This window comes from Melanerpes formicivorus, unplaced genomic scaffold (genome assembly GCF_026170545.1).
Source record: "Melanerpes formicivorus ecotype bairdi unplaced genomic scaffold, bMelFor1.0.p_v2 SCAF_88, whole genome shotgun sequence".
Taxonomy (NCBI): domain Eukaryota; kingdom Metazoa; phylum Chordata; class Aves; order Piciformes; family Picidae; genus Melanerpes; species Melanerpes formicivorus.
In genome coordinates, this window is record NW_027142440.1 from 1,634,718 (window position 1) to 1,654,375 (window position 19,658).

The window sequence follows — 19,658 nt, forward strand, 5'->3', positions numbered from 1 at the left end:
TCTCCCTGGAGCCTTCTCTTCTCCAGGCTGAACACCCCCAGCTCCCTCAGCCTGTCCACATAGCAGAGGTTCTCCAGCCTCTGATCATCTCTGTGGCTTCCACTGGACCCTCTCCAACAGTTCCATGTCCCTTTTATGCTGGGGGCAACAGAGGCTTCTGTGTCCCCATCCTTCCCTTGATGCAACTTGAGGCCAAGTCTCCTGGCACTGGGCAGTGCTGGTTTGCTCTCAGTGTCCACTCCACAGGTGTGGGTTGGGGCAATTTCCTTGTTAGGACAGGAGCATGGGGGGGAGCTTGGTGCCGCCTCTCCATTCCATGTCCTGACGCTGGCAGGGACAGGAGAGGTGCTCCACGTGCTGCTGGGGTGACAGGGCTGAGCAGGCCTCTCCCTTCTTTGTTGACACAAGTGTGTAATGGTTATTTATTTATTTCTGGCTGCCTTGATTGCCGTTGAACCAGCATCTTTCCTCAGGAAGGGGCTTCTGTTGTGCGTCAGCATCTCGCAGGCAGATGTGCTCTCCCTGGGGAGCCTCCAGCACGTCTGCTGCCAGCACTGGAAACACCCCTGAGAGAGGAGAGACAGCTCCAGGCTGAGGGACAGACCTGGGGAAGCAGTCAGAGGCTCTCCCACATGCACCTCTCCCTCCCCACTGGGACAGACCTCAGCTGTTGGGGTAACAGGCGAGGGCCCAAACCTGACACATGGCCATGAGAAGCAAGCAAGGCCCTGTGCAGCTCCCTGAAGCTCTTGCAGGTTCACCTCACAGGATTATGGAATGGTTTTGGTGGGAAGGGACCTTTGAAGGTGATCCAGTCCAGCCCACATGCAGCCAGCAGGGACAGCTGCAAGCAGAGCAGGTTGCTCCCAGCCCCACACAACCTGCCCTGCACTGCTGCCAGCCATGGGGCAGCTCTCTGGGCAGCCTGGGCCAGGCTCTCCCCACCCTCAGCCCAAACATTTCTCCTCCTCTCCACTCTCCAGCTCCCTCTTGCAGTTCAAACCATCCCCCCTTGGCCTGGCACCACAGGCCCTGCTCAGAAGTTTGTCCCCAGCTCTCTGATCTCCCCTTGAGGCACTGCAAGGCCACCAGAAGCTCTCCCTGGAGCCTTCTCCTCTCCAGGCTGCCCAAGCCCAGCTCTCTCAGCCTGGCTCCCAGCAGAGGGCTTCCAGCCCTGCCAGCACTGCTGTGGCCTCCTCTGGCCCTGCTCCCCCAGCTCCCTGTCTGTGCTGAGGGCTCCAGAGCTGCCCCAGCCCTGCAGGGAGGTCTCAGCAGAGCACAGCAGAGGGGCAGAATCCCCTCCCTGCCCCTGCTGCCCACCCTGCTGGGGCTCAGCCCAGGCCAGGCTGGGGCTGGGCTGGCAGTGCTCAGTGCCAGCTCCTATCCAGCTTTGCAGCCCCAAGCCCTTCTCCTCAGGGCTGCTCTCCATCCCATGCAGTGTGCAGGCAAGTTGCACAGAGGCAGCAGTTCCTCCTAGGGTAACTCTGGGGGGGATCAGCCCAACTCCTCTTACTTTTATGTAAGTGACAAAGTGGTGAGATGCCTGCTGGCAGCTGGTGGGTTTGGCTATATTAAGGCCTCTGTGCCGCTGCCACGCGTTGGGGTGAAACGCTCACAGTGGTGGGAAAGGATTTCTGTGAGATGGAGACAGGCAGCTCTGCTCCAGTTCACAGTGTCAGCAGGAGCTTCTCAGCCTCTTCAGAAAAGAGAGAGCTTGAAGTGTGCTGGAAGGAGCAGGGATGGGAGGGCTGTGCTGGGCATGGAGTTCTGCTGAGCGTCATCAGTTTCTCCAAATCCAGAATCGTTTCTCTGTCAGAGTTACTGTGGGGCTCTGTGCAAGCCACTGCCTGCCCTTGTTCTGCTGGAGCAGAGAAGCAAGAGAGTGAGCTCAGCATAAAGTGTTAGCAAAAGGTGAGGGTTTGGTATTGCTGTGCAGGTGGGGTTTGCACAAAGGCAGTTAATGAGCTTGTTCTTGAAGGATTCCTCTGCCCTAGTTTTAAAATCCAGGGGTGTTCAGCCTGGAGGAGGCTGAGGGGAGAGCTTCTGGCTGAAAGGAGGCTGGAGCCAGGTGGAGTTTGGTCTCTTTTTCCCATGGAACAAGGGATAGGAAGTGTCCTCAAGCTGCACCAGGCGGGGTTTAGTTTGGACTTGAGAAACAATTTCTTCCCCTTGAGGGTTGTCCAGGCCTGGCCCAGGCTGCCCAGGGCAGGGGTGGAGTCCCCATCCCTGGAGGGGTTTCAAAGCTGTGTAGATGTGGTGCTGAGGGCCATGGTTGAGTGGTGCCCTGGCAGTGCTGGGTTAACAACTGGCCTCTGATGGTTTCAGAGGTCCCTCCCAAGCAAAACGATTCCATGACTCTATGGGATAGAGAAGCAGGTGTTTGGATCATCCATAAGGGAGAAAAGCAGTGGTGGGTTCTAGGTCACAGAGGCAGGAGGAGGGGCAGGTGAGAGCTCCCCCTCACTTCATTGTGCACCTGCTGGGAAGCTGGAGGTGATGTGGAACACCCCTGGCTGCTCAGCCCCGGCAGGAGCCCTGCTCTGTCCCTCTGCCCCTGCCTGCCACACCAAGCACAGCTGGACTGGCTGCAACAGGAGATGGTCTCCATCCCACCTTCTGCTCTTGCAGAACCTCAAGGCTCACAAGAGGCCAGCTCTGACATCTTCCTGGTTAGTGGCAGGGCACAGAATTTGCTGGTCTGCTCTCTAGAGAGATGTTCATTCACTCTGGGGGGAAGAAACTGTCCCCTCCTAGGAGCAGCTCAGCTTCCTCTTCCTTTTTGCAGTGTGTTTCGCCTTTGTGAGTTAGGAAATGTCCTGCCTGACCAGTTCTGGCCAGGGACAGAGGCCAGGAAGCAAAGTGCAGACTGAGAAGGGTAAATCATTATTTCTGTGCTCAGTATCCAGCCCCAGAAGTGCTCTCACACCCTTCAAGGCTTCAGCCAGAGGGGCCTGGCCCCATCAGGAACAGCCACTCTGCTGCTTGCTGATCTGAGCCAGACCTTGCCAATCAGCAGCATTTCTGCAGCATCCTTGCTGTTTGCTATTGATCAGACTTCTCTGGGGTCAGGCTTGCTGGAGTTCCTTATCTGTGACACTAGAAAACACTGGGAGGGTTTAAATCATCTCTGAGGGGGGGCAGGGGTGCTGGCATTATCTTGGTTGTCCAGGGCTATCCTTTATGTGTCATGGACAGCTCTGAGCTGCCAAGAAGCAGAGAACTTCTTTCCAGGAGCAAGCTGTCATCTAGTTTGCTTTACTTCCTAGTGAGCAATACCAAAGCCTGTAGCAGCTGTGGAACCCTGGCAGCCTGACCAAGGGCAGCACTGCCCTGCCACCCTGATGGAGCAGTTAGGGAAGGAGATTGCAGCACCACAGAACTGCCTGCTTGGAAAAGATTCCAAGATCCCTGAGTCCAACCATAACCCAACATCTCTGCACACAACTCTTAGAGCATGGCCCTGAGCTCTTCATCCAAATGTCTTCTACACCCTGCCAGGGATGGGGACTCCACCACCTCCCAGGGCAGCCTGGGCCAGTGCCTGAAGAAATTTTCCCTAGTATCCAACCTGAGGCTTCCCTGCTGCAACCTGAGGCCATTTCCTCTCATCCTGTCACCTGTTACCTGGGAGGAGAGGCTGGGCTCCACCTGGCTCCAGCCTCCTTTCAGGAGTGCCAGAAGGTCTCCCCTCAGCCTCCTTTTTTTCAGCCCTCTCAACTGCTCCTCCCCTGCCCTGCTCTCCAGACCCTTCCCCAGCTTCCCTGCCCTTCTCTGGCCCTGCTCCAGCCCCTCAGTGTCCTTCTTGGAGTGAGAGCCCAAAGCAGTTTTCAAGGTGTGGCCTGCCTGGTGCTGAAGTGGTCTTTACCAGGGTAACTCTCATGACATTTGGCAGTTTGACCCTGCTTTTGCCATCCATGTCTTGTCACTCTGGCATGGTGCCATACCCAGTCCATGCCAGGACAGGAGTGGTGCTGGCCAGTGCCCTTGCCCCAGCCCTGGGTGCTCATCTCCTCCCTTGTGCTGAGCCCAGCAAACACTCAGGGTGAGTCAGTTGTGTGCAGGCTGGAGGGAACAGAAATTTGCTCTCCTCTGTTGCTTCATTTGCCTTGGAGTGGCTGAGCTGGGCCATGCCAGGCTGCAGGGGCTGTAGACCTGGTGGAGGAGAGCAGGAGCCTGTGGCCTGAAGCAGCAGCAGGGAGCTGCGCTGCTCTCTTCAGTCCCTGCCTATAGATGGATTGGGAGCTGTGAGAGCAGGAGCTGAGAAACAGCTTGGAAAGGCAGGGAGGGGTGAGGAGGGACACAGAGAGGTTATCAGAGCATGTGGGAGAGGTTCAGCAGCCAGGGCAGAGCCACCAGGGCAGGGAGCCGAAGGCAGGGTGGCAAACAGCAGCAGGCAGGGAAAGCAAGCTGTCCTGCTGCTGTCAGCATCTCCAGGCACATGGTGGGCTGGGCTGTGCCACTGGAAGGAGGATCAAAGATTGGGAAAGCAACCAGAAGCTGTCCTGTGAGAAGCAGGGAGCTGAGCTTCCCCTAGGGGATGGCAGCATTGTTTGGCATTTCTCTGGGCTGGAAAGGAAGAGAAGGTTCCAAGGGTTCAAGGCTGCAGCTGTTTCACAGGGGAGAGTCACAGAATTAACCAGGGTGGAAAAGACCTTTGAGATCATCAAGTCCAACCTCTCACCCAGCACCATCTGATCACTATCCCATGGCACTAAGTGCCTCCTCCAGTCTCTTCTTAAACACTTCCAGGGACACTGACTCCACCACCTGCCTGGGCAGCACATTCCAAGAGCAAATCACTCTGAAAAATGCCCTCCTACCATCCATCCCAAACCTCCCCTGGCACAGCTTGAGACTGTGTCCTCTTGTTCTGGTGCTGGCTGCCTGGGAGAAGAGACCAACCCCCACCTGACTCCAACCTACCTTCAGTTGGAGAGAGCAATGAGGTCTTCCTTGAGCCTCCTCTTCTCCAGGCTAAGCAACCCCAGCTCCCTCAGCCTCTCCTCACAGGGCTGTGCTCCAGACCCCTCCTCAGCCTTGTGCCCCAGACCCTTCCCCAGCTTTGTTGCCCTTCTCTGGACACCTTCCAGCATCTCAACATCTTTCTTAAACTGAGAGATGCAGAATGGAAGAGTTGAGGGTTGAGTCTTTGTGAAAGCTCTGTTTGTAACTTGAGGTTGAACCAGGAGGTGGTGAGGCAGATGTGCTCTCCCCGAGATGCCTCCTGGTAGCCTCCCTGTGTCCTGCACCCAGGCAGCTGCACCAGAGAGCTCAGGATCATCCCCCTGGGAAGTCCTGGTTCTTGTCAGAGGATTTGCAGCACAGCTGAGATGCAGTCTGTGTGCTTCAGGCAGCTGCCTGGACAGGACATAATGCTGCTCCATTTTCCATCCAAAATCTTCTCAATTGCAGCAAAGATTAAAACAAACAAACAAACAAAGGTAAGTAAAAAGAGTTCAAGATGAAAAATATTTTCACTCTTCATAGAGGTCACAGAAGAGGAGACCTTAAAGATCATCCCTTTCCAACACCCCCAGCCATGGGCAGGGACACCTCCCACCAGCACAGCTTGCTCAAAGCCTCATCCAGCCTGGCCTGGAGCACTTTCAGGACTGGAGTCTCTCTGGGTAACCCAATCCAGTGCCTCACCACCCTCATGGGGAAGAATTTCTTTACTAATCTAAATTGAGCTTCTTCCACCTTGGTGTGAGGCTGCTGAGCCCTGGAGCAGGCTGCCCAGAGAGGCTGTGGAGTCTCCTTGTGTGGAGAGCTTCCAACTCCCCCTGGGCATTGTGCTCCTGGGCATTGTGCTGTGGGTGCCCTGCTGGAGCAGGGCTTGGCCTGGGTGATCTCCAGAGGTCCCTTCCACCCCCTCCATGCTGGGGGTCTGGGATTGTGTGCAGTAATCCTAAAACATGAATGCCAACCAACCCAACAAGTGCTGCATGCCCTGATCCTGCACAGTGTGACTCCAGTGACCCTGCTGATGTAGGTAAAGTGGCTGAGTCTATCTGGGGAGGATCTTTAGTCAAATGACAGAGAATTCTTCCTGCTGCTGATTCCTCACAGGTTGAAGCATTGCCACCCCCAGAAAAGCAGAATGACACCTAGGCTGGTGGTGGTGCTGGGCAAGCTGCTGTGGGTGCCCTGCTGGAGCAGGGGCTTGGGCTGGGTGATCTCCAGAGGTCCCTTCCAACCCCTCCATGCTGGGAATCTGGGATTATTCCTTCACTAAGGAGTTGTCTTTGGGTTGCTGAGTTGTCTAAAAGCAAAGGAAATCGCCAGCAGTGCTGAATGATCCAAGCTGCTCCGCCATGGCTGTGTGCTGGTCTCGGCTCTGCTGCTGTGTTGGTAACTGTAAGGTCAGAGAATTTCAGTGTCAGTGCAGAGCACAGCAGCACCTGGCAGTTCCAGCTTCCTTGTGCAGATCTTTATCCTCTTGCTTCATCTTTGTGTTCAGAAACAGCCTGGTGCAGCCTCCTGGCTGCAGTTGGTGAGACAGTACCAGGCACAGCACCACGCAGCAGAGCATCCCCCTGCTGCAGACCCTGCTGCAGACCCAGGTGATTTGTGGGGCAGCTGACATCAGCCTCCAATTAATGCTGAAATTCCTTAAAGAGGGACAGATTCCAAAACAAAGCCACAGGTTTGGCTTTGATCTGCTTGAACCTGAGTGGGCAGAGCTGAAATGGGAAGTGCTGATCTTCAGATAAACCCAGAGTCAACATCTCCCCTGCCAGAGTGGCCACACTGGTGCTGCTTCCCCAAGTGTGGAGATAAAGCCACTGAGTTCACTGCTGATGGTTTGAGTTTAGCCACGTTAGGAGATGTTAGGCTGTCCATGCTACAGGGGTGAAGAACAGATGGGCAGAATCCAGCAGCAGGAGATTGAACACATCCAAGTGCAGGTTCTGCACATCGGCCACAGCAACCCCAGGCAGTGCTACAGGCTGGGGGCAGAGTGGCTGAGAGCAGCCAGGCAGAGAGGGACCTGGGGGTGCTGGTTGATGGTAGGCTGAACATGAGCCTGCAGTGTGCCCAGGCAGCCAAGAGGGCCAATGGCATCCTGGCCTGCATCAGGAAGAGTGTGGCCAGCAGGAGCAGGGAGGTCATTGTGCCCTGTGCTCAGCACTGCTTAGGCCACACGTTGAGTCCTGTGTCCAGTTCTGGGTCCCTCAGATTAGGAAGGAGGTTGAGATGCTGGAAGGAGTCCAGAGAAGGGCAACAAAGTTGGTGAGGAGTTTGGAGCACAGCCCTGTGAGGAGAGGCTGAGGGAGCTGGGGTTGCTTAGCCTGGAGAAGAGGAGGCTCAGGGGAGACCTTCTTACTCTCTGCAACTCCCTGAAGGGAGGTTGTAGCCAGGTGGGGGTTGGTCTCTTCTCCAGGCACCCAGCAGCAGAACAAGAGGACACAGTCTCAAGCTGTGCCAGGGGAGGTTTAGGCTGGAGGTGAGGAAGAAGTTCTACACAGAGAGAGTAATTGCCCATTGGGATGGGCTGCCTGGGGAGGTGGTGGAGTCCCCATCCCTGGAGGTGTTCAGGAGGAGACTTGATGGGGTGCTTGGTGCCATGGGTTAGTTGTTTAGGTGGTGTTGGATTGGTTGATGGGTTGGGCACGATGATCTTGAAGGTCTCTTCCAACCTGGTCTATTCTATTCTATTCTATTCTATTCTATTCTATTCTATTCTATTCTATTCTATTCTATTCTGTTCTGTTCTGTTCTGTTCTGTTCTGTTCTATTCTATTCTAAGTGCCAGCAGTACTGGGCAACCACCTGGGCAATAGCAGCAGACAGCGTCCCAGCACGGGGGGGTTGGAAGGGACCCCTGGAGCTCATCCAGCCCAACCCCCTGCTCCAGCAGGGCACCCACAGCTGCTTGCCCAGGAGCACAATGGCCAGGGGAGGTTGGAAGCTCTCCAGAGGAGGAGACCAAGTTGGTATTCATGGTTAAGTTGGAGAGAGAGGATTATGCAGGATGTCAGTCAGCCTCTGATGTGAGGCTGGTACCCCGAGAACACCTCATGGCAGCAGCTGGGGTGGAGAGAGGGAAGGGTGCCCTCAGACCAGCGCCTTGCTGCTCCCTCCCCAGAGCTGCAGGGATGTTTTAAAGCTGAAGGAGGGAGGGGTGTGCTAAGGAGGGGAGGATTCCTCGTGTCTCATTCCTGGTATCTCAGGATAGCACCAGGGGGATTATCAAGACAAATAGGATGCCAAAACTTAAAAGTGAACATATGTTTCTGGAGGTGGTGGGGAATGCAGAGGTCACCCTTGTTTCTTTCTAGTCAGAGAAGACATAATGGGGCCTGGCTTAGATAAATTAAGATTTGGAGCTCAGCTCGTGTCAAGCCTCCCCTGGTGAAATTGTGAGCTGACTCCTTGCAGGGTCCCTGAAGTTTTTTTAGAGTCAAATGGAACTGTTCAGCCAAAGTTTTGGATCAGCCTTCAACTGCTCTAACGTGAGCTGGCTGCAGCTCGTCCCTGGTGCCCCCTGAAACAATTTTACTTGGGTTTGAAAACTTTTCAGTGAGCTTCCAAATGCTTCCCTCCAGGTTGCCTCAGTGCTCTGCTGCCTCTGTTTCTGGACTGCCATTTCTGTTTTGCTATTCTAGATGTCATTTTCAGCCCTTATTTCCTTTTGTAGCTAGGAGCTGGCAGGCTGAATGGGTGTTTGATTCCAGTCAAGGTCAGCACAGGGCTTCATCTACATTTTGTTTAAGGATCTGGGGTCAGAGTGGCTGAGAGCTGCCAAACAGAGAGGGACCTGGGGGTACTGGTTGATGGTAGGCTGAACATGAGCCAGCAGTGTGCCCAGGTGGCCAAGAAGGCCAAGGGCATCCTGGCCTGCAGCAGGAAGAGTGTGGCCAGCAGGAGCAGGGAAGTCCTTGTGCCCTGTGCTCAGCACTGCTTAGGCCACACCTTGAGTCCTGTGTCCAGTTCTGGGCTCCTCAGTTTAAGAAGGACATTGAGAGACTTGAAGGTGTCCAGAGAAGGGCAACAAAGCTGGGGAGGGGTCTGGAGCACAGCCCTGTGAGGAGAGGCTGAGGGAGCTGGGGTTGCTTAGCCTGGAGAAGAGGAGGCTCAGGGGAGACCTCATTGCCCTCTACAACTCCCAGAAGGGAGGTTGTAGCCAGGTGGGGGTTGGTCTCTTCTCCCAGGCAGCCAGCACCAGAACAAGAGGACACAGTCTCAAGCTGTGCCAGGGGAGGTTTAGACTCAAGGTGAGGAGAAAGTTCATCCCTGAGAGAGTCGTTCGTCATTGGGATGTGCTGCCCAGGGAGGTGGTGGAGTCCCCATCCCTGGAGGTGTTCAAGAGGCAACTGGATGTGGCACTTGGTGCCATGGTCTAGTCATGAGGTCTGTGGTGACAGGTTGGACTCGATGATCTTTGAGGTCTCTCCCAACCTTGGTGATTCTGTGAGACTGTGATCTAAAATAGTTGCAGTGCTCATTTTGAGCAGAGCCTTGATCTGGACAGATTGAGGGATTTTTTTTTAAACAACTAAACATAAACCAAAATATTTGCTGCCTGCTGGGATTGTTTGCAATTCTGGTTCTGAGCTGGGGGGGGAGGGGAGGGACAGGGAGAGTGTCAAAGTTTCTGTGATGTACTAACTGCTTCTGTCAGGAAGGCTGTGGTGATCTCCTCGGAAGATGTTCACAGAGACACCAAGACCCAGCACAGTGGGAGTTGGAAGGGATCTCTGGGGGTCATCCAGTCCAACCCCACTGCTGAGGCCTGCATCAGGAAGAGTGTGGCCAGCAGGAGCAGGGAAATCATTCTGCCCTGTGCTCAGCACTGCTTAGGCGACACCTTGAGTCCTGTGTCCAGCTCTGGGCCCCGCAGAAGGACACTGAGAGACTTGAAGGTGTCCAGAGAAGGGCAACAAGGCTGGGGAGGGGTCTGGAGCACAGCCCTGTGAGGAGAGGCTGAGGGAGCTGGGGTTGCTTAGCCTGGAGAAGAGGAGGCTCAGGGGGGACCTTATTGCTTTCTTCAACTCCCTGAAGGGAGGTTGTGGCCAGGTGGGGATTGGTCTCTTCTCCCAGGCAGCCAGCACCAGAACAAGAGCACACAGTCTCAAACTGTGCCAGGGGAAGTTTAGACTCGAGGTGAGGAGAAAGTTCCTCACTGAGAGAGTCATTTGTCATTGGGATGTGCTGCCCAGAGAGGTGGTGGAGTCCCCATCCCTGGAGGTGTTCAAGAGGGGACTGGATGTGGCACTTGGAGCCATGGCTTAGTTGGTCATGAGGTGTTGGGTGAGAGGTTGGACTTGATGATCTCTGAGATCTTTTCTGACATAATTGGTTCTATGAGTCTATGATTCTAAAGCAGAAGAATTTCCAAGTACAAACTCTGATTCCCACACATCCTTCACTTAGCAAATTCAGGATGCTAACCACTCATCCCAGCAAGCAAAACGTTACCAAGCAAAATCTGAGCCAGAAAGGGAAGATGTGGTGTGCTCAATGCAGACAACAGCTTCTGTTGTGGGTGAAACAGGGCCTCAAGCAGTGCAGGATGGAGGAGAATGCAGCTCCAAGGTGTTTCAGTTGTGCCTCTCTGGAGCTGCTCAGCTGAGGGGTTTCAGTTGTGCCTCTCTGGAGGTGCTCAGCTGAGGTGTTTCAGTTGTGTCTCTGTGGAGCTGCTCAGCTGAGGTGTTTCAGTTGTGTCTCTGGAGGTGCTCAGCTGAGGTGTTTCAGTTGTGCCTGTGTGGAGCTGCTCAGCTGAGGTGTTTCAGTTGTGCCTCTCTGGAGGTGCTCAGCTGAGGTGTTTCAGTTGTGCCTCTCTGGAGGTGCTCAGCTGAGGTGTTTCAGTTGTGTCTCTGTGGAGCTGCTCAGCTGAGGTGTTTCAGTTGTGTCTCTGGAGCTGCTCAGCTGAGGTGTTTCAGTTGTGCCTCTCTGGAGGTGCTCAGCTGAGGTGTTTCAGTTGTGTCTCTGTGGAGCTGCTCAGCTGAGGTGTTTCAGTTGTGTCTCTGGAGGTGCTCAGCTGAGGTGTTTCAGTTGTGCCTCTGTGGAGCTGCTCAGCTGAGGTGTTTCAGTTGTGCCTCTCTGGAGGTGCTCAGCTGAGGTGTTTCAGTTGTGCCTCTCTGGAGCTGCTCAGCTGAGGTGTTTCAGTTGTGCCTCTCTGGAGCTGCTCAGCTGAGGTGTTTCAGTTGTGCCTCTCTGGAGGTGCTCAGCTGAGGTGTTTCAGTTGTGTCTCTGTGGAGCTGCTCAGCTGAGGTGTTTCAGTTGTGTCTCTGGAGGTGCTCAGCTGAGGTGTTTCAGTTGTGCCTCTGTGGAGCTGCTCAGCTGAGGTGTTTCAGTTGTGCCTCTCTGGAGGTGCTCAGCTGAGGTGTTTCAGTTGTGCCTCTCTGGAGCTGCTCAGCTGAGGTGTTTCAGTTGTGCCTGTGTGGAGCTGCTCAGCTGAGGTGTTTCAGTTGTGACTCTGTGGAGCTGCTCAGCTGAGGTGTTTCAGTTGTGCCTCTCTGGAGCTGCTCAGCTGAGGTGTTTCAGTTGTGTCTCTGGAGCTGCTCAGCTGAGGTGTTTCAGTTGTGCCTCTGTGGAGCTGCTCAGCTGAGGTGTTTCAGTTGTGTCTCTGGAGGTGCTCAGCTGAGGTGTTTCAGTTGTGCCTCTGTGGAGCTGCTCAGCTGAGGTGTTTCAGTTGTGCCTCTCTGGAGGTGCTCAGCTGAGGTGTTTCAGTTGTGCCTCTCTGGAGCTGCTCAGCTGAGGTGTTTCAGTTGTGCCTCTCTGGAGCTGCTCAGCTGAGGTGTTTCAGTTGTGCCTCTCTGGAGGTGCTCAGCTGAGGTGTTTCAGTTGTGTCTCTGTGGAGCTGCTCAGCTGAGGTGTTTCAGTTGTGTCTCTGGAGGTGCTCAGCTGAGGTGTTTCAGTTGTGCCTCTGTGGAGCTGCTCAGCTGAGGTGTTTCAGTTGTGCCTCTCTGGAGGTGCTCAGCTGAGGTGTTTCAGTTGTGCCTCTCTGGAGGTGCTCAGCTGAGGTGTTTCAGTTGTGCCTGTGTGGAGCTGCTCAGCTGAGGTGTTTCAGTTGTGACTCTGTGGAGCTGCTCAGCTGAGGTGTTTCAGTTGTGCCTCTCTGGAGCTGCTCAGCTGAGGTGTTTCAGTTGTGTCTCTGTGGAGCTGCTCAGCTGAGGTGTTTCAGTTGTGCCTCTGTGTAGCTGCTCAGCTGAGGTGTTTCACTTGTGTCTCTCTGGAGCTGCTCAGCTGAGGTGTTTCAGTTGTGCCTCAGTGGAGCTGCTCAGCTGAGGTGTTTCACTTGTGTCTCTCTGGAGCTGCTCAGCTGAGGTGTTTCAGTTGTGTCTCTGTGGAGGTGCTCAGCTGAGGTGTTTCAGTTGTGCCTCTCTGGAGCTGCTCAGCTGAGGTGTTTCAGTTGTGCCTCTCTGGAGCTGCTCAGCTGAGGTGTTTCAGTTGTGCCTCTCTGGAGCTGCTCAGCTGAGGTGTTTCAGTTGTGTCTCTGGAGCTGCTCAGCTGTGGGGTTTCAGTTGTGCCTCTGTGGAGCTGCTCAGCTGAGGTGTTTCAGTTGTGCCTCTGTGGAGCTGCTCAGCTGAGGTGTTTCAGTTGTGCCTCTGTGGAGCTGCTCAGCTGAGGTGTTTCAGTTGTGTCTCTGTGGAGCTTTTCAGCTGAGGTGTTTCAGTTGTGTCTCTCTGGAGGTGCTCAGCTGAGGTGTTTCAGCTGTGTTTGGTATTTCAGTGGCTGAGTGGCAAGGGCTGAACAAGCCACACCTTGTGTTGTACTTGGGGAAAACAGAAGAGCAAATGCCCTTTATTACCATATGAAAAAGCTGTAATAGGCAAACAGATCCATCCTGTTATTGCCGTGCAATGGAAGCATTTCAACTGCTTTGGTTTCTGCAAAAGGGGCAAATTAATTTTTCAGACTGCAGCAGGGACTCAGTCCTGCAATGCTAATTGTATTTAATAATAGTAATTTAAATTTGGCTGCACTCTGCTGAGCAGCAGCGAGAGCAAACTGTATGTGGGAACGTCGAGGTCCAGAAGCCTACCATATGGTGTGCTCTGGCCTTCAGAGCCTGTCTTTATGTACCCATGAAATATCTCAACTGCAGAAGCCTTCCTGCTGCCTGCCCCCTCCTTTCTCACCCCTTCACGAGCAGCTCGGATACTTGATTTACACTACCCGGAGCCTCTCTGCCTTGGGCACTTTGTGCCATGTTCGAATTTCAAAGAGTCTTTGTGTGAAAACGTTCTAACCAAATTACTGATGTCCTCCTTCCCTAACGAGCATCAGTCCATCTGTGACTGCTTCAGCTCAGATTAATAAATGGGTTATCCACGACCATCAATCCCTTGCTCTCCAGCACGTCACGAAGCCCTCTGAGAATCCAGTGCCTGCCTGGAGCCTAACCAAACCTGGCCACACTTTATAGCTGCTCTCCACCTCCACCTTTTTGGCCTCTGCTGCTTTGTTTATCACCCTTCCCACACCTTTCTTTTTCTCACTTGCCAGGTTGCAGACAGGCTCAGTTTCAGCTGTGCTGCACTTCCACCAACTGCACAGAGTCACAGAATGGGTTGGATTGGGAGGGACCTCAAAGCTTACCCAGTTCCAACCCCCTGCCATGGGCAGGGACACCTCCCACCAGCACAGCTTGCTCAAGGCCTCATCCAGCCTGGCCCTGAACACCTCCAGGCAGGAGGCAGCCACAGCCTCCCTGGGCAGCCTGTGCCAGAGTCTCCCCAGCCTCACTCTCAACAATCTCCTCCTCATCTCCACCTTAATCTCCTCTCTCCCAGCTCAAAGCCATTGTTCCTCGTCCTGGCACTCCCACCCCTTGTCAAAAGTCCTTCCCCAGCTCTCCTGGAGCCCCTTCAGGTACTGGAAGGTTGCTCTAAGGTCTGCCTGGAGCCTTCTCTTCTCCAGGCTGAACAGCCCCAACTCTCCCAGCCTGTGCCCGCAGGGGAGGTCCTCCAGCCCTCTGAGCATCTTTGTGGCCTCCTCTGGAGCTGCTCCAACAGCTCCACGTCCTCCTTGTGCTGGGGGCACCAGAACTGCACGTAAATGAATGCAGATTCAGGGGAATTTAAACTTTTCTCTAAACACAACCCTGCCTTGTGTTACAGTAACTTCCCTCTTTACAACCTCTCCCTGTATCTCTCAAGTGCTGCCAAATGGTCTGCAGATGCTTTCGTGGCCTTAATTCTGCTCCTTGACCCATCCCCATGTGCCTTTTCCTGGTCTGTGTGTGGTGCATTGTGCCTCCCTGTGATTTCTGCCGTTGTCCTTGGCTTTTCTGGCCTTAATCCTGCCCATCCTGATCCGGACAAGTCACTTCCCAGCCATCAGACTAATCGACAGGATCACGTGCCGCCCTGTGCTGCCTCCCTGCGCGCTGCCTCCCTGCGCGCTGCCTCCCTGTGCGCTGCCTCCCTGCACGCTGACTCACCACATGCTGCCTCCCTGTGTGCTGCCTCCCTGCGCGCTGCCTCCCTGCACGCTGCCTCCCTGCACGCTGCCTCCCTGCACACTGCCTCCCTGTGCGCTGCCTCCCTGCACGCTGCCTCCCTGCACGCTGCCTCCCTGCGCACTGCCTCCCTGCACGCTGCCTCCCTGCACGCTGCCTCCCTGCACACTGCCTCCCTGCACGCTGCCTCCCTGCGCGCTGCCTCCCTGCACACTGCCTCCCTGCGCGCTGCCTCCCTGCGCGCTGCCTCCCTGCACACTGCCTCCCTGCACGCTGCCTCCCTGCACGCTGCCTCCCTGCGCGCTGCCTCCCTGCACACTGCCTCCCTGTGCGCTGCCTCCCTGCACACTGCCTCCCTGCACGCTGCCTCCCTGCGCGCTGCCTCCCTGCACACTGCCTCCCTGCGCGCTGCCTCCCTGCGCGCTGCCTCCCTGCACACTGCCTCCCTGCACGCTGCCTCCCTGCGCGCTGCCTCCCTGCACACTGCCTCCCTGCACGCTGCCTCCCTGCGCGCTGCCTCCCTGCACGCTGCCTCCCTGCGTGCTGCCTCCCTGCACACTGCCTCCCTGCACGCTGCCTCCCTGCGCGCTGACTCACCACATGCTGCCTCCCTGCACGCTGCCTCCCTGCGCGCTGCCTCCCTGCGCGCTGCCTCCCTGCACACTGCCTCCCTGCACGCTGCCTCCCTGCGCGCTGCCTCCCTGCACACTGCCTCCCTGCACGCTGCCTCCCTGCGCGCTGCCTCCCTGCACGCTGCCTCCCTGCGTGCTGCCTCCCTGCACACTGCCTCCCTGCACGCTGCCTCCCTGCGCGCTGACTCACCACATGCTGCCTCCCTGCGCGCTGCCTCCCTGCGCGCTGCCTCCCTGCACACTGCCTCCCTGCACGCTGCCTCCCTGCGCGCTGACTCACCACATGCTGCCTCCCTGCGCGCTGCCTCCCTGCACGCTGCCTCCCTGCGCACTGCCTCCCTGCACGCTGCCTCCCTGCGCGCTGCCTCCCTGCACACTGCCTCCCTGCACGCTGCCTCCCTGCACACTGCCTCCCTGCGCACTGCCTCCCTGCACACTGCCTCCCTGTTCACTGCCTCCCTGCACGCTGCCTCCCTGCACGCTGCCTCCCTGCGCGCTGCCTCCCTGCACACTGCCTCCCTGCACGCTGCCTCCCTGCACACTGCCTCCCTGCACGCTGCCTCCCTGAACGCTGCCTCCCTGCACACTGCCTCCCTGCACGCTGCCTCCCTGCGCGCTGCCTCCCTGCACACTGCCTCCCTGTGCGCTGCCTCCCTGCACGCTGCCTCCCTGCACACTGCCTCCCTGTGCGCTGCCTCCCTGAACGCTGCCTCCCTGCACACTGCCTCCCTGCGCGCTGCCTCCCTGCACGCTGCCTCCCTGCACACTGCCTCCCTGCACGCTGCCTCCCTGCGCGCTGACTCACCACATGCTGCCTCCCTGCGCGCTGCCTCCCTGCGCGCTGCCTCCCTGCACACTGCCTCCCTGCACGCTGCCTCCCTGCGCGCTGACTCACCACATGCTGCCTCCCTGCACGCTGCCTCCCTGCACACTGCCTCCCTGTGCGATGCCTCCCTGCGCGCTGCCTCCCTGCACACTGCCTCCCTGTTCACTGCCTCCCTGCACGCTGCCTCCCTGCACGCTGCCTCCCTGCACACTGCCTCCCTGCACGCTGCCTCCCTGCGCGCTGACTCACCACATGCTGCCTCCCTGCGCGCTGCCTCCCTGTGCGCTGCCTCCCTGCACGCTGCCTCCCTGCACGCTGCCTCCCTGCACGCTGCCTCCCTGCACACTGCCTCCCTGCGCGCTGCCTCCCTGCACACTGCCTCCCTGTGCGCTGCCTCCCTGCACACTGCCTCCCTGCACGCTGCCTCCCTGCGCGCTGCCTCCCTGCACGCTGCCTCCCTGCGCGCTGCCTCCCTGCGCGCTGACTCACCACATGCTGCCTCCCTGCGCGCTGCCTCCCTGCACGCTGCCTCCCTGCGCGCTGCCTCCCTGCACGCTGACTCACCACATGCTGCCTCCCTGCGCGCTGCCTCCCTGCACGCTGCCTCCCTGCGCGCTGCCTCCCTGCACGCTGCCTCCCTGCACACTGCCTCCCTGCACGCTGCCTCCCTGCGCGCTGACTCACCACATGCTGCCTCCCTGCGCGCTGCCTCCCTGCGCGCTGCCTCCCTGCACACTGCCTCCCTGCACGCTGCCTCCCTGCGCGCTGACTCACCACATGCTGCCTCCCTGCGCGCTGCCTCCCTGCACGCTGCCTCCCTGCGCACTGCCTCCCTGCACGCTGCCTCCCTGCGCGCTGCCTCCCTGCACACTGCCTCCCTGCACGCTGCCTCCCTGCACACTGCCTCCCTGCGCACTGCCTCCCTGCACACTGCCTCCCTGTTCACTGCCTCCCTGCACGCTGCCTCCCTGCACGCTGCCTCCCTGCGCGCTGCCTCCCTGCACACTGCCTCCCTGCACGCTGCCTCCCTGCACACTGCCTCCCTGCACGCTGCCTCCCTGAACGCTGCCTCCCTGCACACTGCCTCCCTGCACGCTGCCTCCCTGCGCGCTGCCTCCCTGCACACTGCCTCCCTGTGCGCTGCCTCCCTGCACGCTGCCTCCCTGCACGCTGCCTCCCTGCACACTGCCTCCCTGTGCGCTGCCTCCCTGAACGCTGCCTCCCTGCACACTGCCTCCCTGCGCGCTGCCTCCCTGCGCGCTGCCTCCCTGCACACTGCCTCCCTGCACGCTGCCTCCCTGCGCGCTGACTCACCACATGCTGCCTCCCTGCACGCTGCCTCCCTGCGCGCTGACTCACCACATGCTGCCTCCCTGCGCGCTGCCTCCCTGCGCGCTGCCTCCCTGCACACTGCCTCCCTGCACGCTGCCTCCCTGCGCGCTGACTCACCACATGCTGCCTCCCTGCACGCTGCCTCCCTGCACACTGCCTCCCTGTGCGCTGCCTCCCTGCGCGCTGCCTCCCTGCACACTGCCTCCCTGTTCACTGCCTCCCTGCACGCTGCCTCCCTGCACGCTGCCTCCCTGCGCGCTGCCTCCCTGCACACTGCCTCCCTGCACGCTGCCTCCCTGCACACTGCCTCCCTGCACGCTGCCTCCCTGCACGCTGCCTCCCTGCACACTGCCTCCCTGCACGCTGCCTCCCTGCACGCTGCCTCCCTGCACGCTGCCTCCCTGTTCACTGCCTCCCTGCACGCTGCCTCCCTGCACGCTGCCTCCCTGCACACTGCCTCCCTGTTCACTGCCTCCCTGTTCACTGCCTCCCTGTTCACTGCCTCCCTGCACGCTGCCTCCCTGCACGCTGCCTCCCTGCACACTGCCTCCCTGCACGCTGCCTCCCTGCACACTGCCTCCCTGTGCGCTGCCTCCCTGCGCGCTGCCTCCCTGTGCGCTGCCTCCCCGTGCTCTGCAGCTGCCTCCCTCCAGTATTTAATCAACTACATTGGAGGATTTCCCCCCAACCAAAATCCATCCCTTCAGAAAGTCAGTTTTTGTCCAGCCTCAACAGAAGTGGCACCAAGCCTGGCACCCAGCACCCTCCTGCTTATCTCTCCTCCTCTCTGTGTACTTCCTCTCCCCGGCGCTCTCTGCTTCCTGCACCCAGGCTGTGCCAGCTCCACAGCCCTGCCGCCCCATAGCCTGGCTTCAAAGCCTGCCAGGCTGCCTCCTCTGGAATAAAACACTGAATCACAAGGTCACAGGATGTCAGGGGTTGGAAGGTACCCAAAGTTATCTTTGAGTCCAACCCCCCCTGCCAGAGCAGGAGCACAGAATCCAGCTCAGGTCACACAGGAACACATCCAGACAGGCCTTGAAAGTCACCAGAGAAGGAGCCTCCACAACCTCCCTGATCAGCCTGCTCCAGGGCTCTGTGAGCCTCACAGTGAGGGAGTTCCCCCTTGTGTTGAGGTAGAACCTCCTGTGCTGCAGCTTACATCCATTGCTCCTTGTCCTATCCCAGGGAGCAAGTGAGCAGAGCCTGTCCCTTCCCTCCTGACCCCCAGCCCTCAGCTATTGATAAACATTCATTAAATCCCCTCTAAGTCTTCTCTTCTCCAGATTGAACAGCCCCAGGTCCCTCAGCCTCTCCTCATAAGGCACATGCTCCAGTCCCCTAATCATCCTGGTAGCCCTTGCTGGGTACTGCTCTGAAACACAGACACAGAGAGCCTGGCCATTGTTCTGCCTTCTCTGCCAAATCGATAATGCAGTGAAAGAACTGAAGGATGTCTTTCAGGCAGGACCTTCCTTTTGTAGTCCATGGTGATGTAGGCACCTGGCAGTGGCTTTGGAGCATAAACTGCTTGGGGGTCTGTGCTTCTTCAGAGCCTTCCTTGCTGTTTATGGGAGAGAGAATCTCCATGGGTTTAGATTCCTGGTTGGAGAAGCCGTGGTACAATGGTGTCAGGCTTTCGTGCTTCCCATTCTGCCTCTTTCTGCTTTAGAGGATCCACTCAGGGGATTGATTCAGCTGGAAGAGGGCAGATTTGGTCTGGAGATCAGTGAGGGTGGGGAGGCACTGGCACAGGTTGCCCAGGGTGGCTGTGGATGTCCCATCCCTAGAGGTGTTCAAGGCCAGGCTGGATGAGGCCCTGAGCAGCCTGTGCTGGTGGGAGGTGTCCCTGCCCATGGCAGGGGGTTGGAACTGGATGAGCTTTCAGGTCCCTTCCCGACCCATTCTGTGATTCTATGACTTGCTCTTGGGCCATTTTGGTTGGGTTTTGGCAATATGGAGAAACCTCTGTTGGTTAAGTTCAGAAAAGACAGGATCACCAAAAAAATGTGCTGTGGAATAAGTGTTTCATTCTCAGAGCCATAACACTGCCTTTGCTTGTAAAGTGAAGGTTTGGTTGAAAGCAGAGATTTAGGGGAAGAGAACAGGTTGTGAGAGGCAGCATCAGGCAGTGTCTTAGTCTGGTGTGTGTTGCTAATAGAGAGAGAAGCCCGTCGGAGCCTGGCCAGAGCTCAGTGCTCAGGCACTGCAGACTCTCTAGGTCTGAGCCTCAGCTTTGTCAGAAAACTGATTTTTCATGTAGGAGATTCAGAGTTGTTCATAGTTCATTCACAGGGTGCCCCACAAATGTATCTTTAACCTCTCATAGGTTAGGGGATGTAATGGGCAAATGTATTTGTGACAGTAAAGGCAGAGTGTGACTTCAGTTCTGTTCTGTTACATCTTAGTAAGTGCTGGAGGAGGGCTTCCCTCAGCATCCTTTTCTCCAGGTTGAACA

At 57.2% G+C, this 19,658-nt stretch overlaps 1 protein-coding gene across 8 annotated transcripts in view; it reads left to right on the forward strand.

The window, feature by feature from the left end:
• Positions 1–19,658, forward strand: part of CUX1 (cut like homeobox 1) — a 461,619-nt gene that overhangs the window by 172,161 nt on the left and 269,800 nt on the right. The gene's annotated exons all lie outside the window — the stretch shown is intronic.